This window comes from Chelonia mydas, chromosome 2 (genome assembly GCF_015237465.2).
Source record: "Chelonia mydas isolate rCheMyd1 chromosome 2, rCheMyd1.pri.v2, whole genome shotgun sequence".
NCBI classification, from domain to species: Eukaryota; Metazoa; Chordata; order Testudines; family Cheloniidae; genus Chelonia; species Chelonia mydas.
The window spans coordinates 155,790,835-155,812,750 of record NC_057850.1 but is presented as its reverse complement, the minus strand read 5'-3'; the positions used below and the strand labels follow the sequence as shown (position 1 = coordinate 155,812,750).

At 40.9% G+C, this 21,916-nt stretch overlaps 1 protein-coding gene across 9 annotated transcripts in view; it reads right to left on the bottom strand.

Annotated features, from left to right (window-relative positions):
• The window catches only part of GALNT1 (polypeptide N-acetylgalactosaminyltransferase 1), a 185,052-nt gene that overhangs the window by 139,022 nt on the left and 24,114 nt on the right, over nucleotides 1–21,916 (bottom strand). The gene's annotated exons all lie outside the window — the stretch shown is intronic.

Genomic DNA, 21,916 nt, shown 5'->3' with positions numbered 1-21,916 from the left:
TCCATTTTCACATGTTTAACTTTCCAAAAGAGTAGTCTTTGAGATGACATTTCCCATACTTGGTCTAGTCTGGTCTACTTAGTCTAGAAAAATGCAATTTTTTTTCCCAAATAATGCAGCATACTGCAGCAATTTTTGAATTTTGGGCAACTTTTCCAATTTAAAAATATTTTAAAAGGTTATAAAAAAGCTACTGAAAAAGCAGCTGAAATATTACAGCTGATATGCGTATAGTGTTCAATGAGTGCCTTTATGTGACGTGTCGAAGAGTTTAATAGTGAAAATTGTTTGCAAATTGAAAAAGTTATTCTAAACTGGAATAGATAACACTTGTAAAGATTTTAGCAGAGCTTAATGAAGTCCCACCACCTCTGGGATCTCTGCATGTTGTCCTTGCCCAACTGGATACATACAGGGGCTACTGCTGGGGCAATTTATATAAGAAATAGTAAATTCCTGAATAAACTATACAGAAAAATACTCCATAAAACTGACGTAACATCAGACCAGAAAACATTGAAATTGTAAAAGGTCATGGATCTTGCCTTTTTTGATGTAATATTAACTAGTCCACAATTGTCATATTTTCTATTAGGAGCTCACAAAGTCTCTCATAACATATATGCTGTAAAAGGTGATTGACAGTCTGGTATATTTTTTCTGTATTGTATTGTCTAGATAATACACAAACATATAACAAATGGGAAAAAAGGAGACACTGATAGCAATGAGTACAAATCAGCAGTTAGGAACTGCAGACAATTGATATGGGAAACAAAGATATCAGTGGAAAGAAAAGGGCCCAGTAGGATTAACAGAAGAATATATTCCTTAACTATATCAGAAAAAAACCCAAATCCTAGCAATGCTATAGGTCTGATAGTAGACAAGGATGATAAAATTATGAATCATGATGCAGGAAAGGCAGAAGTATTCAATACATATTTCTGTTCTGTATTCCAAAAGAAGCAGGGTGATAGATTCGTATGTTACCATCCTTATTAAATACTTTTTACCCATCAAAGATTAAAAAAAATTTAAATCTGCAGGACACTGCAGCATATTAACAGAATTAGCTTAGGAGCGCCTGGATCCATTAATGTTGATTTTTAACAAGTCTTGGAACGATGGGAAAGTTTCAGAGGACTAGCAAAACCTAATGCTGTGTCTATATCTAAAACTGGTAAATGAAATAATCTGAGAAATCATAGGCCAGTGAGCCGGACATCATTCATTGGCAAAGTCATGGAAAAAGCTGATATGGGATGCATGTAGTCAACAATTAAAAGATGGTTGCATAATTAAAGCCAGTTAACATGGTTTTATGGAAAATGGGTCTAGTCAAACAAATCTGATATCATTTTTGTTGATATAAACTGGGTTATTGAAATTTATAGATGTGGTCGATAAAAGCAACTGTGTTGACATAATTACTTAGGCTTCTGTAAGTCATTTGACTTGGTCCCACATGACATTCCAGTAAAACAGCACTACACAAAAAAATTAATGCAGCCCATGTTAAACTGATTAAAAACTGGTTAATTGATAGATCACAAAAATAACTAAATGGGGAATCACCATCCTATGGAACTGTTTCTAAGGGGTCCTGCAGTATCTGTTCTCAGCTCAATGCTGTTCAACAGCTCTCTCACTTATCTGGAAGGAAATAGAAAACTGGTAGAGTAGTAAATAATGAAGGGGGGACAGGTCAGTTACAGACTTCTTAGTGAATGCGTAATGTGTCTCAGATGGCACGTGACCAGGATTCGTCAGCTAACTTGGTCCACTGGTTGGATCATTAGCTTTCCTGGCTTGGACCAGGTACTGACCTGGATTGCTTAGTAAGATGTGCTCATTTGAGTAACACACGTTTTAATACAACCAGATGCAAGATCATACCGTACGAATAAAAAATGTAGGGCACTCCTACAGAACAAGGGATTGTATTCTGGAACTCTGAAAAAGGCTTACACGTCATGGTACAAAACTATAAGCTCCCAATTCAATGCTGTATTTAAGAGTACAGCTGCAATCCTTAGCTGTATAAAAAGGAGCTTATTATGTAAGAGTAGAGAGGTGGTATTACCTCTACATACAGCATGACAGAGCACTATACGTAATTCTAGTGTCCACATTTCAAAAAGAATGAAGAATTGGAAACTTCAGAAGAAAGCTAAGAGAGCTATTAGAGATCTGGAAAATACACCGTATCTTAAACAAGAGTCTAACATGCAATACACTGAGTTCATCAAAGAGAAAATTAGGACGTAACTTGATCACTGCCTACAAGTAAATATGCAGGGGAACAGACTGTTGAGAGTACATAGCTCTAAAGTAACAACAACAAAAAAAGGCATAACAATGGCTGGAAGACAAGGTTGGCAAATTCAGACTCGAAATAAAGCCGAAATTTTTAACAGTAGGGGTAATCAACCACTGGATCAACTTACCTAGGGAGATAGTGGATTCTCCGTCACTTTCAGTCTTTAAACCAACATGCATATCTTTCTAAATTATATACTATTGCACCAAAAGAAGTTAGAGTTGACATAGAAATTATTGGCTGAGGTTCTCTGACCTGTGTTATGCAAGTCAAACTAGATGATCAAGGTCCCTTCTGACCTTAAAATCTACTAATCTATATATGCTCCTCACAGAAGGGACAGTACTTATGTTTTGTGCAGTTATGTGTACTGAAATACAAGCTGTGCAACACGATGCTAAGATTTCTGTTAAAATTTTCACACAGAGGCATGTTTTAACTGTGCACCTAACATTTGATACATTAACATAATTTAGCGTTTAGAACATGTATGTCACCGATTAAATATGTCTGTCAATACACACATTGACATTCTTAGAAAATAGAACATCATGATAAGTGACATTCAGACTTAGGTTTACATTGATCCTCAAACAGCAACAGCCTGAATCTGCTCACCGCAAAACTCTAAGTTAAACTATTTTTGTTATGCAATTCAAACCACAGGCCTATTTTCATTAGAGCTAAGTGCACAGAAGGCCCATTGACTTACAGTGGAGTTGTGGGTGCTCAGCTCTTTTGAAAAATTAGGTCCTAAAAAGTTTCTGCTTAGAAAGAAAATTGTCCGATCAGACTGTATTATGTAATCAGTGAGATGAGGGAAAACTAAGGGAACGGTGTTTCCCTCAGCAAGGCTTTTTTATAGTGCTAGTTGTACAGGGCTTCTTCTGAAAGATTTTTTTTATTAAGTGTTGGATGTTTCAGTGGTCACATTGTAATGATTTTAAGACGATTTTAAAAAGCGGCCTTTCAAAGAAATAAACTTCGGTTTTATCCTCATGGAATATTTTTAAGTGTTTCACTTACATTTTAGCTTAGTTTTTACTGCTATATCACAGTAAGTTGAAAAGCAAAAAATCTCTGATCCTGGCGTATCTCTGCTACCTATCAGTAAAAATGGAAAAGTCAACATAAAATAGTTCTAACCCATGAGCTGGCTTGTCTGCGTAAGAAAATTCCAAAGATGGGACTGTTACTGGTGGGAAATGCCATGCATCAAAATTCTCTCCCAAGAATGGCTCTCTGGACATCCATCAGTTCAATTTACCCCAGTTCAGATTCAACTCTACATTAATGGTAGTTATACTCCCACGTAGTGACACTGTGCATATATCCCATTTCAAGGTAAATGAATTGGTGCAAAAAGTCCCCACCCTGAGGTCCAGTACTGCTCACGCCACAGCATAAATTACCATTCACCTGTCTATACTCTACTAAGATGAGAAGATCTCAGTTGGAAATCATACCCTGCAAACAGCCCTGGACACTACTTAGTAGTCCTTTTTATAGTGAGCAAATCCACTTGATAGCCTGAATAATGATGCCCCTTTTGTTCACTATGCCTCAGATTTCCCTGGATTTGTGAGGAGGGCAATGCTTTCATTGCTCTGAGGGGTTCTCAGAGAACCCCCATTATATTATCTGAGTTCCTCAATCTTTAATATACTTAGACTCATAAAACCCCTGTGAGATAGGAATGATAGTATTTACCCTATTTTATAGATGGGGAACTGAGGCACAGAGAGACTAAATGATTTTCTCACAATAGCAAAGGAAGTTAAATACCCTCACTTAAAAATTTGTGCCTTATTTCCAATTTGCGTTTAATTGGCTTAAGCTTCCAGCCATTGATTCTTGTTATGCCTTTCTCCACTAGATTAAAGAGCCCTTTAATACCCAGTATTTTCCCCATGAAAGTACTTATACACTAATCAAATCACCTCAGTTTTCTTTTTGATAAGCCCAGCAAATTTAGTTCTTCAAGTCTCTCTTTCACTGCAAGGCATTTTCTCCAACCCTCATACAATTTTTGTGGTTCTTTTCCGCACTCTCCAATTTTTCAACATCCTTTTAAATAGTATTGTAATGTATGCATTATTCTAATGTCAACCTCACCAATGCCACATACAGGGGTAATATCTCCTTACCCCTGCTCGCTACTCCCTTGTTCATACATTTGAGGACCACATTACCCCATTTGCCACAGCATCACACAGAGCTCTTCTTGAGTTGCTTGTCCACTATGACCCCCTGGATGCTTTTCAGCATCATTGCTTTACAAAAAATACAGCCCTCCATTCTGTAGGTAGGGGCTAAATTCCTTGTTCCTAGATATGACACTATTTGGCTGTATAAAATTTAGGGGGTTCAGTTTACCAAGTGATACATGTTGCTCTGTATGACTGCCCTGTCATTTACCATTCCATCAATCTCAGTGTTGGGCAGAAGAATGTGGGCAACTTGCTTCCAGGTATACATGGCTGCCTTTATGGACAAGCAAATATAGCTACAATGAAGGGAATATACATCCTTGAGGCTCCATTTTACTTCCATCCACATTTTCCCTCTTTTTCCCTAGCTGCAACAGGAAGCCAGTTGCCCAATTCTAGCCCCACCCCAATACATCACCCACCACCTACTTCCAGTTTGGTTCAGGCAACTCCCCCTTCAACTACTCCTACCAGTTCAGCCATCAGCAGACCCCCTCTGCCCCCCACTCCCACACACACCCCTACCCCTCACCACAAATCATGTAGTCAGAGGCAAAATGGTAGAAAATCAGCTGGAAAAAAATTAGATCAGCACAAATAGTCCACAATGTCTTAAAGTATAAAAAGCAAACACAATTTAATGTGAGAACTAAGGCGTTACAACAGTGCAACCAAAGCATTACACATATTGTACTTGCTGGCCCTGTGCTAACCAGAGGTAGTAAAGGCAGTAAAATACACAGTAATTTAAAACACTGTTTAAAAGTCAAACAATACAGTACAGTTTCCCTTCTTTACTTTATACAGAGCAGCACAGCAAACGAAAGCATTCATGGTGCTAAATAGGCATCTTTGGATTAACACCATGTGTAACAGTTTTCAGAGTAGCAGCCGTGTTAGTCTGTATCCGCAAAAAGAAAAGGAGTACTTGTGGCACCATAGAGACTAATTAATTCGTTAGTCTAAGATGTATAACAGTGTAGGCTCCCTCTTCAGAAAAAAAATCACAAGTTACACGTAAAAAAAGTTTTCAGTGATTCATAAGCTTAAAGTACCCAGGATAAACGTATTAATTTTAAGGCTAGGATATGAAGTCTGATATCTTTAACTGTCCTTAAATCATCTGGCATTACCACCATAATTTTTGGGACAACAGTTATTCTAATTTGGCCTGAACATTACAAGATACTACATATTTCCCTTACAGCCTCTGTTAAGAAATGTTTCTTCGTCAATTCAGCAGCAGCTGTGGTAGGAAAATCCATTAAACAACCTTGCAGCATAGGTCCCAGGCTGGACTCTAACTTCTTGAACAGTGCCCTTCTCTGTGTATTGGGAACCTAGTCAAGTTACCTCATCCAAGCTTAGTACAGATTGCAATAGAGTAAAAATTACTAAATGCGTCCTTTATAAATTCCTTCCCTTCAAAAAAGTGGTATCCAAGATGGTGCAGGATAAGACCTATGGGAAAAGCTCCTGACAACCTTGCTGAGTGACGGAACTCTTGGAGAATGTGGGAAAGGAATGTGGAAATGCAAAAAAAAAAATTAACCCACAAGTTTTAACTTTGAGTTGAGCATCACTATAAGCATATGCATCGTGACTAGCGATGCATCTCTGTCATTGGACAACTACTGAAAAGAGCTACCATTTCAGAAGCCCACTGACACCCCTGCACAGTACTTCACAGATCTGAGGTCTAGTAAAAGTAGGTTTAAGGAGAATATGTTCAATGGCCTGTTGACTGAGTCCCAGAGAACCACAAAGAGAATGTGTGTATAGAAGAAGCAGCATTACTGGGCCATGTAGATGCAGGGAAGAATGTCAGTCCTTTGAGACCATCAGAACACAAAGACTGGAAAATGCAAGAGTATATATTCTGTTAACAGCGATAATGTACTACGCCGTTTTCAGTATGTGCACTGAGCATTCCTGGCATTACTAATGGTGACTCATGTATCATCTAGATCCACGCTGACACATAGCCTTTGCACTCCACTTTTCCCATTGTATTTTTGCACATTTGTGAAACAAGCAGAAATATGGGGGGACATTATCCACAGCACCAAGTGCATCAGATATCTATCTGCCCTTCAGGCTAACAAAGGCTTACTACGTAAGATATCCTATAGCAACACAGCGTATTTTCCCCCGGCTACATTTCCAACACGTCTGCATAAGACAAGCAAGCAGAGGGATAGGCTGAGTCCTTCAGAATACCAGTTGGTATATTCCCCCCATCAATATCTATGCTATTCAAGGGGGAAAGAGTTCCCCTTGGCTGATTCTTGTGAATACAGATTCATTTCTATTTTCAGGATCCTGGTTTCATGCGCATTTTCTTCCCTTATCAGGGAGCATTAATGTTGGTGAACTACCCAGGATAATCCACCAAGGCCTTCACAAACATGTAGACATAACCATTCTGTTAATAAACTCCAAGACTCTGGGGGCAAGAAAGTACGAAAGGGGACTGCAAACAGCAGATTTTGAGAGGGAGAGAAGGAGATCCCCCTGCTGAACAAACAAGGTGCAAGTACTAACCTTGGGGTGAGAGTTTGTTTGGCTGTTTGTGGTTTTTTTCTCTTTCAGGTTATTTCAGTTACAGGATCAATTGGGATTATGTGTCTGGGGACTGTTTGAGCCTTTGTTCCCTGGATCACCCTTGATCACCTTTGATCAGCCTCAATCAGCGTTGTGATCACCCTCCCACTGTGTGATTAAAGAGGGGGTAGGACTGACCTAGGGGAGAAGGCCTTAAAAGCAAGAGGTTAAGCCACTGAGGGGCCCAAGCAACCAAAGGGACCACAAACAGGGGAGTCTGAGAGGGAATTTGTGGGAGGGAGACGTAATATAATCGCTATGGTTAGGAAATGCCGCATTGCCAGTACCAGTGCTGCTTCTGTCTCCTGCACCTGCGCTTGTATCCAGACAGACAACCTAACCATGGATGCCTCTACCCAGATCCTGGTGTGGATTTGTAAAGACTGTGGCCTGCATTTCCCACTCTCAGAAAGCCAGGCTGGGGGTACCATCCAGTGTGAAAGGTGCCTGCTGGTGGAATTTCTCACGAAACAGGTGGAAGAGCTACAGGAGGTGGTGGCTAGGCTGAGGAGCATCCATGCCCATGAGGAATTCCTTGACAGTATTCATATGGAGACATCCAAGGCTCAGTAAGCTATCCAGCTACAGAGGACTGCTGTCACACCACTGGGGGAGGATATGGCTCTGTCACAAGGAGGACACTGGCTGATGGTTACTTCTGCCAGCAGGCAGTGCTCCACCCCTACTTCCAGCCCATCCACCATGGTGATGGAAAACCATTATGCTGCCCTGGCAACGAGCGATGAGGAATCACCCCCAAAAGGTGGAGAGGAAGAAGCCATGTACCCTCAAGGCTGGGAGGATCACTCAGCCACCACTCCCAGGAGGAAATATAGGGTAGTGGTGGTTGGTGACTCTTCTGAGGGGGATGGAGGAACCCATCTGTCGCCTGAAATAGCATCCCGGGAGGTATGCTGCCTGCCAGGAGTCCGTATTGAGACATTACAGAGGGATTATCGAGGATCATCCAGCCCTCTGACTACTACCCCATGCTATTCATCCATGTGGGCACAAATGATACTGCAAGGTATGAATCTCAGCAGATCAGAAGTGACTACAGGGCTCTGGGAGTAAGGGTGAAGGAGTTGGGGCGCAGGTGGTGTTCTCTTCAATCCTTCCTGTCAAGGGTAGGGCTCAGGCAGAGATAGATGCATCCGGGAGGTGAATGCCTGTCTGCGAGAATGGTGTTGCCAGGAGGGCTTCAGCTTTCTTGACCACAGGATGCTGTTCCAGGAAGAACTGCTAAAAAGAGATGGGGTCCACCTATCAAGGAAGGGGAAAGAGCATATTTGGATACAGACTGGCTAACCTACTGAGGAGGACTTTAAACTAGGTTCAAAGGGGGCAGGTGCCCAAAGCCCACAGGTTAGTCAAAAACAAGGAGACTTGGGAGAAGGGCAGGAATTTGTGGGGAGCATGGTCTGCGATAGCAGGGATAAGGGAGAGACAAGACAGAACGGGGCCGGGGGGGAGGGGGAGGAGGGAAGAGAGATCAAAGTAGTATCTCAGATATCTGTATATTAATGCAAGAAGTATGGGGAATAAGCAGGAAGAACTCTAAATGCTAGTAAATAAACACAAGTAGGACACAGTTGGCACCACAGAGACTTGCTAGGATAATACGCATCACTGGAATATTGGTACAGAAGGATACGACTTGCTCAGGAAGCACAGGCAGGGGAAAAGAGAGAAGGTGTCGCTTTATATATTAAAAATGTATACACTGGGACTGAGGTTGAGATGGAAATAGGAGACAGACTTGTTAAAAGTCTTTAAGGATAAAAGGCGTACAAAACAAGGGTGATGTCATGGTAGGGGTCTACTGTAGACCACGTAACCAGGCAGAAGAGGTAGATAAGGCTTTTTTTTTTTAAACAAATTAAAAAACCATACAAAGCACGGACTGGTGGTGATGGTGGACTTCCAACTACTCACACATCTGTTCAGAAAATAACACAGCAGGGCACAGATTATCCAACAAGTTCTTGGAATGTATTGGAGATAATTTTGTTATTTCAGAAGGTGGAGAAAGCTACTAGGGGAGAGGCTGTTCTAGATTTGATTTTGATAAATAGGGAGGAAGTAGTTGAGAATTTGAAAGTGGAAGGCAGGTTGGGTGAAAGTGATCATAAAATGGTAGAGATCATGATTCTAAGGAATGGTAGGAGAGAGAACAACAAAAAAGGACAATGGATTTCTTTTGGAGTTGGTCCCACGGGAAGCAAGTCTAAGGGGAAAAACAACTGAAGACAGTTGGCAGTTTTTCAAAGAGACGTTATTAAGGGCACAAGAGCAAACTATCCCACTGCATAAGATAGATAGGAAATATGGCAAGAGACCACCCTGGCTTAACCAGGAGGTCCTCAATGATCTAAAAATCAAAAACCAGTACCACAAAAAAAAGTGGAAACTGGGTCAAATTACAAAGGATGAACATAAACATAAAATTACAAAATTATAAAATAAAAATAAAATTTTACAAATAAAAATAAAATTACAAAATTAGAAAGGCCAAGGCACAAAATGAGATCGAACTAGCTAGAGACATAAAGGGTAACAAGAAAACATTCTACAAATACATTACAAGCAAGAGGAAGACCATGGACAGCGTAGGCCCATTACCCAATGAGGGGGGGGGAAAACCAACAGGTGCTTAATGACTTTTGTTTCTGTTTTCACCAAGAAGGTTGGTGGTGATTGGAAGTCTAACATAGTGAATGCCAGTGAAAATGAGATAGGATCAGAGGCTAAAAGATGGAAAGCACAAGTTAAAAATTACTTAGACAAGTTAGATGTCTTCAAGTCACCAGAGTATGGTGAAATGCATCTTAAAATACTCAAGGAGCTGACTGAGGAGATATCAGAGCCATTAGTGATTATCTTTGAAGTCACAGAAGATGGGAGAGATTCCAGAAGACTGCAAAAGGTGCCTATCTTTAAAAAAGGAAATAAGGAGAAATTGCAGACCAGCCAGCTTAACTTCTATACCCAGAAAGACAATGGAGCAAATAATGAAGCAAGTAATTTGCAAACATCTAGAACAGGGGTTCTCAAACTTCATTGCACCATGACCCCCTTCTGACAACAAAAACTACTACACGACCCCAAAAGGGGGTACCAAAGCCTGAGCCCACCAGAGCCCCACTGCCAAAGCCAAAGCTCCACTGCTGCTGGCAAGGGGCCAAAGCTGAAGCCCAAGGTCTTCAGCCTCAGGAAGGGGGCCTGTAACTTTCCCCTGCAAGTCTAAGCCAACCCGGGAAACCCCTTTAAAACGGGGCCGTGACCCACTTTCGGGTTCCAACCCACAGTTTGAGAACCCCTGATCTAGAAGATAATAAGGTGATAAGTAACAGTCAGCATGGATTTGTCAAGAACAAATAGTGTCAAATCAATCTGATAGCTTTCTTTCCCTGAGTAACAAGCTTTGTGGGTGGGGGGAAGCAGCAGACACTGTATATCTTGACTTTAGTAAAGCTTTCGATACTGTCTCGCAAGACCTTCTCATAAACAAACTAGGGAAATGCAATCTAGATGGAGCTACTATAAGGTGGGTGCATAACTGATTGGAAAACCGTTCCCAGAGAGTCGCTATCAGTGGTTCACAGTCAAGCTGGAAGGGCATATCGAGTGGGGTCCTGCAGGGATCAGTTCTGGGTCTGGTTCTGTTCAATATCTTCAACAATGATTTAGATAATTTAGAGAGTACACTTATAAAGTTTGAGGATGATACCAAGCGGGGAGGGGTTGCAAGTGCTTCGGAGGATAGGATTATAATTCAAAATGGCTTGGAGAAACTGGAGAAATGGTCTGAAATGCAACACGATGAAATTTAATAAGGACAAAGGCAAAGTACTACATTGAGGAAGGAACCATCAGTTGCACACAAACAAAATAGGAAATGACTGCCTAGGAAGGAGTACTGTGGAAATGGATCTGGACACTGTTGCAACAAATATACATACATACAGGGATGTATTAGCAGGAGTGTTGTAAGCAAGACATGAGAAGTAGTCCTTCTGCTCTACTCCGTGCTGATTAGGCCTCAACTGGAGTATTATGTCCAGTTCTGGGCACCACATTTCAGGAAAGATGTGGACAAACTGGAGAGAGTCCAGAGAAGAGCGCCAAAAGTGATTAAAGGTCTAGAAAACATGTCGTATGGGGGAAGATTTAAAAAAATTGGGTTTGTTTAGTCTGAAACAGAAAAGACTGAGACGGGACATGATAACAGTTTTCAAGAACATAAAAGGTTGTTACAAGGAGGAGGGAGAAAAATTGTTCTTAACCTCTGAGAAGAGGATACAAGAAGCAACGGGCTTAAATTGCAGCAAGGGAGGTTTAGGTTGGACATCAGGAAAAACTTCCTAACTGTCAGGGTGGTTAAGCACTGGAATAAATTGCATAGGGAGGTTGTGGAATCTTCATCATTGGAGATTTTTAAGAGCAGGTTACACAAACACCTGTCAGGACAGAGAATACTTAGTCCTGCCATGAATGTAGGGGACTGCACTAGACTTCTCAAGGTCCCTTCAAGTTCTATGATTATATGAAAATGGGCACAAAGGTCTCATTAAATAAAGAACCCTAATTTTTAGGTAGCAGTGGCTTATACACTGCCCTCACTTAGACCCCATGGAGTATCTGTACCAGCAGAACAGTCTTGTACAACTTCAGTATGACAGCCCCAACAGTAGCTCTACCAACAAACTGGTTCCCCACGGACCGCAGTAAATGGAGATGGCCAGTTTCTAAAGATGAAGACACTTGCTTCTCCATGCTGCTGGGGGAAGGAGGGGCTCTGATCCTGGTTCTCGGGTACTGCAGTACCCAGGTAGTTAAGCAGAGCTCCAAGAAAGTTGCTTTCTGTAACCTAAAGTTCTGCACTCACTGCTGAACACCCCAGGTCTCCAAACTATCTGGTCATACAACTAGAGCCCTGCACAAATATAAAAATTGGATCTGCATCAGATCCATGATCTGCAAACATGGGCCGAGCATATAAAACAGATCATCTGCAGATTTACAGGGTTCTAAATGCAACCATGTTTGATGGCCTGCCCCAAAAGCAGTATGCACATAATCAAAGAACACGTAATAGAAAAATGTAGAGGCGTCGTCATACCACGTCAGAAATCTTGATATCTCTGGGTCCCTTCTCTCCTTCCCCATAACTATTCAAACAACTGCAAAGATTCCCCCTACCTCTTAGCTACAAGGATTAACATTTGACTCCATAGACAGGATCACAACCTGGGCTAATTCCAGGCTAAGATGAATTTGGAAATCTCATTGGCAACATGAAAGTTCTAGAATACAGCAGGAGAGTTACAGACAGATATCCTACGAAGAGTTACAAACAAATCCTACACCAAGCATAACATCAACATATGGCTCAAATGTAAGATGGCTTCTACTAACGCAACTTTGACACTGTGAAAAAAAAAAATACATAATTGATGCATTTTACACTGGTAGATTTTTCTAATGAAGATAAACCCTGTGCAGGAAAGAATCTGCATTACTTTCCCACTGTGGTAAAGGCTAATATTTTCCCCTGAAATCCCAGTTAAGGATACTTTTGTTGAATATTTCTGACTATTTTTGAGAACTTTTATAATACATATATTGCAATGTAATTGGACAAAATATCCAAAGCTCCCACAAGTTAGCATTCATATCCAAAACATATATTAGCTACAGTTTACTAGACAAGCACACACATAAATCACACTTCACACCCCAGTTTGAAATTGTAATACATATAAGGAGGTAAAAGGAGAAATACCTTCATGTAGCTATCTGCAAGTTCGATAGTTTGAGGCGGGCACTACTGTAGCAATATTGGCTAGCATCTGACTGCCAGTTAAGTTGTAGTTTATGAAAAAAGACCAAACATCCCAAATACCCATCCGATAAACTAAGTCTACCACTAAATTATAAAACCAAAAACTATAAATTTAAAAAAAAAAATTTCAAAATTTGAAAGTGTTTTAATTATATAGTATTTGTGCATGGAAATAAGAGTATAATGATAACAAACAAGTGCTAAGAGGTAACTAGTTCCCAGTGTAAAATTACTACTCTGGGATATTTAGTTATTCCAGTTCAGACCCAGAGGAATTGTTGTTCCTTTCAGCCTCACCAAAGCGGAGACCACCAGCAAATGTAAACATTAAAACTAAAATTTTGTAGATTCATGATGAGAGCCCTTATATCAGGGGTGGGCAAACTTTTTGGCCCGAGGGCCACATCTGAATATGGAAATTGTATGGTGGGCCAAGAATGCTCACAAAATTGGGGGTTGGGGTGCGGAAGTAGGTGAGGCCTCCGGCTGGGGGTGCAGGCTCTGGGGTGAGGCTGAGGGATTTGGGGCTACAGGAAGGCTGGGACTGAGCGGTTCGGAGGCAGGAGGGGATCAGGGCTGGGGCAGGGTGTGTGTGGGGGGGTCAAGGGTGCAGGCTCTGGGTGGCGCTTACTTCAAGCAGCTCCCAGAAGCAGCAGCATGTCCCACCGCCAGCTCCTATGCGTAGGCATAGCCAGAAGGTTCTGTTGCGCACTGCCCCGTCCACGATTCCTGGCCAATGGGAGCCACAGGAGCCGCGCTTCGGATGGGGGCAGCGTGTGGAGCCCCCTGGCTGCCCCGATGTGTAGGAGACAGAGGAGACTGGCTACTGCTTCTGGGAGCCGCCCAGAACAGGGCAAGTCTCCGATTCCACTCCCCAGTGGGAGCTTAAGGGCCAGACTAAAACATGTAGAGGGCCGGATATGGCCCTCAGGCTGTAGTTTTCCCACCCCTGCCTTATATTCACAAAGAACTGCAGATTTTAACCAAAGAAAGCGTCATTTATGACTGTATGTAGAAGCAGCTCCCAATCTAAGAAAAAACAAGATTTTTATGCACTTAGTAATCTAAAAAGTCAAACCTAAGAAAGTACGAAACATGCTGGATTTAATTTTCAATTCAACTATTTGCCAAATTCAACTAATCTTTTCCTAACCACAGAGAAAAATAAGAAAATTGTATTATTGCCTAAAGAATGCAAGTAACTTTGTTCCAGAGATCCTACACTGTATCTTCAGTCCCCAGTAGCTGATGAAAGCAGATCATATCCATCAGTCAATAAAGTGTACAGACAGAGTTTAACATCTGAAAAACCTGAACTAATGAGTTCCCTTTAAAAAAAAGTGGTAGCCATGTTAGTCTGTAACAGGGGGGGGAGGGGGGGGGGTACTTGTGGCCTTATAGACTAACAAATTTATTTGGGCATAAGATTTCGTGGGCTAAAACCCACTTCATCGGATGCATGCAGTGGAAAATACAGTAGGAACATAAGAACGGCCATAAGGTCCAGACCAAAGGTCCATCCAGCCCAGTATCCTGTCTGCCCACAGTGGCCGATGCCAGGTGCCCCAGAGGGAGTGAACCTAACAGGTAATGATCTAGTGAACTCTCTCCTGCCATCCATCTCCACCCTCTGACAAACAGAGGCTAGGGACACCATTCCTTACCCATCCTGGCTAATAGCCATTAATGGACTTAACCGCCATGAATTTATCCAGTTCTCTTTTAAATCCTGTTATAGTCCTAGCCTTCACAACCTCCTCAGGCAAGCAGTTCCACAGGTTGACTGTGCGCTGAGTGAAGAAGAACTTCCTTTTTATTAGTTTTAAATCTGCTACCCATTAATTTTATTTGGTGGCCCCTATTTCTTATATTATGGGAACAAGTAAATAACTTTTCCTTATTCGCTTTCTCCACACCACTCACGATTTTATATACCTCTATCATATCCCCCCTTAGTCTCCTCTTTTCCAAACTGAAAAGTCCTAGCCTCTTTACTCACTCCTCATATGAGACCCATTCCAAACCCCTAATCATTTTAGTTGCCCTTTTCTAATGCCAGTATATCTTTTTTGAGATGAGGGGACCACATCTGTACGCAGTATTCAAGATGTGGGCGTACCATGGATTTATAGAAGGGCAATAAGATATTCTCCATCCCTTTTTAAAATGATTCCTAACATCCCGTTTGCTTTTTTGACTGCCGCTGCACATGGAGTGGAAGATCTATATACACCTGATGGCATATGAAGCAAATATTCACCAGCAACCACACACCAAAAACACTAACCCAGGAACCTATCCTTGCAACAAAGCCCATTGCCAATTCTGTCCACATATCTATTCAAGGGACACCATCATAAGACCTAATCACATCAGCCACACCATCAAAGGCTCGTTCACCTGCACATCTACCAATGCGATATATGCCATCATGTGCCAGCAATGCCCCTCTGCCATGTACATTGGCCAAACCGGACAATCTACTCAAAAGAATAAATGGACACAAATCAGATGTCAAGAATTATAACGTTCAAAAACCAGCTGGAGAACACTTCAACCTCCCTGGTCACTCAATTTCAGACCTAAAAGTCGCAATTCTCCAACAAAAAAAAACTTCAAAAACAGACTCCGAAGAGAAACTGCAGAATTGGAATTAATTTACAAACTGGACACCATTAAATTAGGCTTGAATAAAGTCCAGGAGTGGATGGGTCATTACACAAAAGTAAGAACTATTTCCCCATGCCAATTTTCCCCCCTACTGTTACTCACACCTTCTTGTCAACTGTTTGAAAAGGGCCATCCTGATCATCACTACAAAAGGTTTTTTTTCTCCTGCTGATAATAGTCCACCTTAATTGATTAGTCTTGTTACAGTTGGTATGGCAACACCCATTTTTTCATGTTTTCTGTGTGTATATATCTATCTTCCTATTGTATTTTCCACTCCATGCATCCAATGAAGTGGGTTTCAGCCCACGAAAGCTTATGCCCAAATAAATTTGTTAGTCTCTAAGGTGCCACAAATACTCCTTGTTTTTTCATTTTTTTAAAACTAACTCAGTGAACAGTAAGCTTACTCACAGAACTAATGAACCTCATGATAAAACTTTAATGGAACTTTCTGCAGAGCACAAGAACCTTTTTCCTAGGTACTGTTATGCCTTTCAATTAGCATGTGTTACATCTGTGGACACGATAATGTGAAGAAAGGAGATCTTCTGGTAAGAAAAGAATTTCCTTAGGTGAACAGGGCAGTAGTTATCTGTATATCAACTGTTGATTCAGCCAATATATGCCCTAAGACTATCCTAATGTTTAAGTGAAGTTATACAATGTACATGTATGGGCAAGGATCCCACCCCACAAAAGGAAGTTGCTGAGGTAAGTATATCTGAATGCTTTACTTCAGGTTCCAAGTAAACTGTACTTGTAGGAATTCCAAGCTTTGGGACGGACACCTATGACCTTCTGCCTGCCATATTCTAGTCCCTGCACTTTTACCTCAGATTTGACCCATGTTGCTGAATAAGTATCATTTGTGGACTTTTCTTGTAAGAGTGGAAATGAATTTCTGGAAGTAACCTTCCTTCATTTGTTCTTTTTAATACCAAGCAACAAGGTTGAGATTTTCTGGTTTCAGGTGAAATATTGATTCCAGTGACAGCATGTCCATCTTATACCATATGGACACAGGAGCTTTTCTTATGTTGGCAAGTTTCAAGAACAATGGCCTCCTCCCTCAACATCTGTATAACTTGCTTTTCTCTTGTAATTTTCTGTAAAGTCAAGAGCTCCAAGAACAGAGAACTCAGTAGTTCACTTGGTCGAAACTGGACCAGGACTTCTGCCACAGTCAGACCTTAATAGTGTGTGTTCTAGAGAAATATTTTGCAATTGTCTTTGGCAACAGAGATCCAGTCTGGGGTAGCCAAATCATATTGCAGTGAATCTGGACTGGGAGGAGGGAATGGGGGAGTGGAGTGGAGAATAATCTATTCACCTGATTTACCAATTGGCAACTAACTTTCTTAGCAGACATGTTGCTTTTCCAGCCCAATGAGATGCTCCACTGCCTAGATTCACAGTGTAGTTTTCCTGTGTATCATCATGGCTAATCTCATTGTCATCTGTTGACATTTACCATTGCTGTTAGACTAAGTCATAACCCACTTGTTCCTTAAGAAGGGATTTTTCTCCCCTCTATCAAATCCTACATTGTTCTCCTTTCCAACAGGCTGCATTTTACTTCTCACTTGACTGAGCATGGCTTGGAATTGGGGATGGACACCCTACAGCAAACATCCTTAGTTATCTCTTAAATGCATGATTCTGAGATCTCTTGTCCTGGAAATAAATGGTACTTAGAAGACCATTTGAGGTATTTCCTTAAGTTCTTTTAACAAACATTATAGTTTCCTTGAGCTGTGCGCCAACCCTCCCTCTTAACTATGATGAGCAAACAAAAGATGTTTTTAGGTTTAGCACTGGACCCCACAATTCACAGCACATTAAATGAAATGGTGTATAACTGTCTGGTGCCATCCTACTAAAACACTTTTCTGTCATTTCTCAATGAGCGATTGTAGGACAATCTGAAGTCTCCCAAGGTTACACAGGAGGGAGGGGGAAAGTGCAGTTAGTGTCATGTGCTTACAGAAACACACTACTAGTTTTCAATGCTGCATAAAATGGGTAGATAAATATCTTTATGGCTTAGTTTTGATTTTCTGCAACAATTCTGTGAACAATTCCAGTAACAATACAGGCAAGGACAGAATCTGTGATTGAATGGCCCCTTCCTCCCATCCATGACCAGTTTCAACCTTAGAGATCAGTGCTTAACAGCCACTAGGTGCAGTTAGCTCCGCTGACAATGTATTTTAAAAAAAAAGAACGGCTCCATAAAACCAGTGGCCCCCCCACCCACACACCTCCCTAAGCAAACATTGATAAGGCTGTTTAGAGACTGAATGCTCCCAAAACCATGTTTCTAAACAAGCTTTAACTGTGAAGACAAAGGGCTTGTGGACCCCACATTGTGGAGTAGACTTAATTTAGGTCTACCTCCAGCCACTGCAGTAATTCCATCAGCTGGCGGGTCCACACTACCCTTCATGCGTTCTCTCCAGGAGCACTTGCACCAGCTGAAGTGGGGCATTGTCAGAGTGTGGGGCACTGACAGCCGTGGAGGGGAGGGGCTAATCCAGCCCTCAGAGCTAATCCCCTCATGGAGGTGGATTACCAGGAGAGCTGGGAGAGCTCCCTCCCAGAGCTCACGACCACACTCACACTTCAAAGCGCTGCCGCAGGAGTGCTCCCGTGACAGCGCTTTGAAGTTTCCAGTCTAGCCATGCCTTTAGTGATACTAAGGGCTAGTCTACACTGGCAACGTGCCTTGTGTGGTCGTGGCTCTAAAGCACCCATCTCAGCGAGGTAAACTGTTTACAACGAGGTGCAACGCTGGGGCACTGTTTACACTGGCGCTTTACAGCGCTACAACATGCCATGCTGAGGGGAATTGGGGGGGTTCACACCCTGAGCGAGAAAGTTGCAGCGCTGTTAATTGCCAGTGTGGACAAACCCTAACTTTCAAATAATTTAATACAGAGTAGACTTCAATATTATCCTCTTATCAAATTATATTAACAGTCCTAAAAATTATGAATAATTTACCAGCCCATGCGGAAAGAGTCAACTCACCCTCTCTTTACCATGATGCAAAACGTAATGATATTTTACTGTCCAGTCAAGTGTAAATTACTTGTCTGGCAAACAGAATTATAAAAGTCTGCATTATATTTTACAAGACTGGACACACATTAATTTCCCTGTACTGCAATGCTAAATCAGGGTTAAAGCCCAGCAGTTCAGAGCTATCAGTAACAGTTAATGTACAAACCACTGACTAGAAACAGATACAATATACCAAGGGGTTCTAAAAACAGGAAACTAAATGGTCCTCATCAAATTTGTGGTATATGGGATGAGTGTGATTGTCATTCATCTTTTAGAATGCATCTCCGACTCTAGATAGTGATAAATCATTCCTGCCTGGGTTGAATTTTAATCCTTTATCTGAAATATATTTTTGAAGCTATTTTTGCACCTCTGAAACACATGAGTATTTTATCAAGAAGCAGGCTTTGGGGGATTTTTTTTAAACTTCACAAGAAAGTATACCCCAGATACCCCAACAAATAATGTATCGTCTCTGCTTCAAATTAGCATCTTTTAAGTGAGTCTTAAGGTGTTATATACAAGCCACTGTGCAGCTGCCAAAACAAACCCTGACAGAACAAAAAGAAAGCCAAAACCACCACAAGCAAGCCTAGAAAGGGTACAATTTCAATTACAATTAAGAATACCATACATTGAGGGGGAAATGAAAAGGAAAACCTTCCACGCTGAAGTAGTTTGCAAGTACATTACAACTTTAGAATGATGGAATTAGATACTATATACCACCTTTTAAATTATGAAATCTCAAGCATTCGTTAAAAACCTGTTATAGAGCCTTTTGAACACAAAAATGAACTTATGACAGAAACAGAATGAAACTCCAATGGTTTCTCAGATTTCACTGATGAGAAACCAGAAGAGAATTACAAAGAACCAGGGTGGACTGATTTTAAACATTATTAAAATCAGCAAGCAGGAAACCTTGATTTAGATCATTGATTTTAATCTTGATTTGCATTTGTACCTAGTTATTTTCCTGAAGAAATTTTGATTCTCATTGGTTTGTAACCATTAAAACGTTGATTTTGCAGCTAAATATAGTCTTCACTCTAATTTGGTTCTTCCTTTTGCTAATCAGAAGGATACATAATATCTACACACATTTATTTAAGCAATGATATACACATTTATTAACAGCAGTGATGGCATTTATCTTCGAACCAGACTAGATGGAGGCTTGCTTAACATCGAAAGGGTTAGAGTGAAAACCAAGGTGAAAGAGCTGGTTATGAGAGATTTCCTGTTTGCAGATGACACCACCTTGGTTGCCCACAGTGAATCTTTTATGCAAAATCTCTTGGACAGATTTTCTGCATCATGCAAGAGCTTCAGGTTAACAATCAGTTTCAAGAAGATGGATCATATACAAGGACGCAAGAACCAATGCCTGACATTACTCCGGAGGGTAAATCTCTTGGCATCATAACAGCTTTTGCTAGTTGGGTTCTATGATCAGCAGGAAACTTGACCTTCAGACTGAACTGAACAGCAGAATCTGAAAAGCAGCTAAGAATTTCAGGCTATTACAGAAACATGCATGGAACAGCAAATTATCAACTAAGGTGAAGATGCAAATCTATCAGACTTGCATGCCATCATCCCTGCTCCATGTTTGAGAAACAAGACTGCGTATGCTAGGCATGTCAGGAGACTCAACAGCTTTCACATGAGATGCCTGCATAAGATTCTGGAATTACAGTGGGAAAACAAACTACCCTACAGAGAAGTGCTGGAGCACGCAGAATTGACAATTAGAAACTACTATCAAGAAGCGAAGGTCGCGATGGCTCAGTCATGTCAGGAGAATGGGAGAAGACCATATCCCCAAGAATATTTTGCACAGCGAGATTCGAGACAGCTCTTAAAAAACAAGGTTGCCCTTTACGGTGGTACCCCAATATGTGCAAAAATGATAAGAAGTCGCTCAACATAAATGTAGACAGCTAGGGGAAGCCTGCAGAATCCTGTTCAATCTGGATGGAACATCTGGCACTGGGTGCAGCTCAATATGAAGCAACTTTGATCCACAGGATGGAAGCAAAGCAAGAAAGAAGAAAACAGTGTGCTGTAATCTTGGCCTCCAACTCAGACAACACATGGATTTGTGAAATTTGTAAAAATCTGTGTTGCTTTTGTCAACCATAAGCCAATTCATCAGGCACCTGACTAGACCTTTTACTAATACACCATGATCCAGTGGGTCAACAGTTGCCTGTCATTTTTTTTTTACTACTTATATACATATGTATATACACCTATATATACACACACACTTAAAAATAATTAATCTGAATAAGTGTATTGTTAGAAAATGGTGAATATATTTATTTACTAGATTAGATATTTTACTTGGTTTTACTTGCTATATTTGGATAGAAATTCAAATTTAATTAAAAATGCATAAATAGCATTTTCAAAGTTTGTTAAACAAAACTACTTTAATTGAGCTGTATATATAAAAAAAGTTTATCAAAGTATGTTTTATATTTAAAATGGATTTATTAAACAAAGTACATCTGTAGTTAGTAAACTGAACTGTTTCTGGTCACCAGGTCTTTCAAGATTTTAGAACTAGTAAATCTCATCCTCTCATATCTATTTTTATTCATAGAGTGGAAAACAAGCTTTCCTGCTTTTTGAACTCCCAAATGGTTTCTTAACTTGAAATGAAATGTGTTGAATGAACTAGCTTAATAAACCTTCATGAGGAAAATATTCTCTATGCACCCACAGAAGAGGCTACTGCTTTCAACAAACTCTGGTTCCAGGTGCTTAAGCAGCAATTTCTACCAGTTCAGTGGCTTGACTACCTTTGAAACATTGCAGCACAGATGATGCTATCTTTTTGTATTTAATTTACGTGATTTTAATCTATTATAATTAAGGCTACGAGTCTTTCATGGAGGTCATGAATTCTGTGACTTTCTGGGACCTCCAGGACTTCTGTAGTGGCAGGTACGGCTGACCCCAGGGGCACCCAAGCAGCAGCGGTAGCATGCTAAAGCGCCCCCCCCCCCCCCGAGCAGCAGTAGCAGCATCAGCTAGAGCACCCCCACATCACCTACAATTTAGTCAGGAGTATTTATAGTACAAATCATGGACAGGTCACGGGACGTGACTTTTTGTTTATTGCCAGTGACCAGTCCATGACTTTTACTAAAAATACCCGTGACTAAATCATAGCCTTAATTA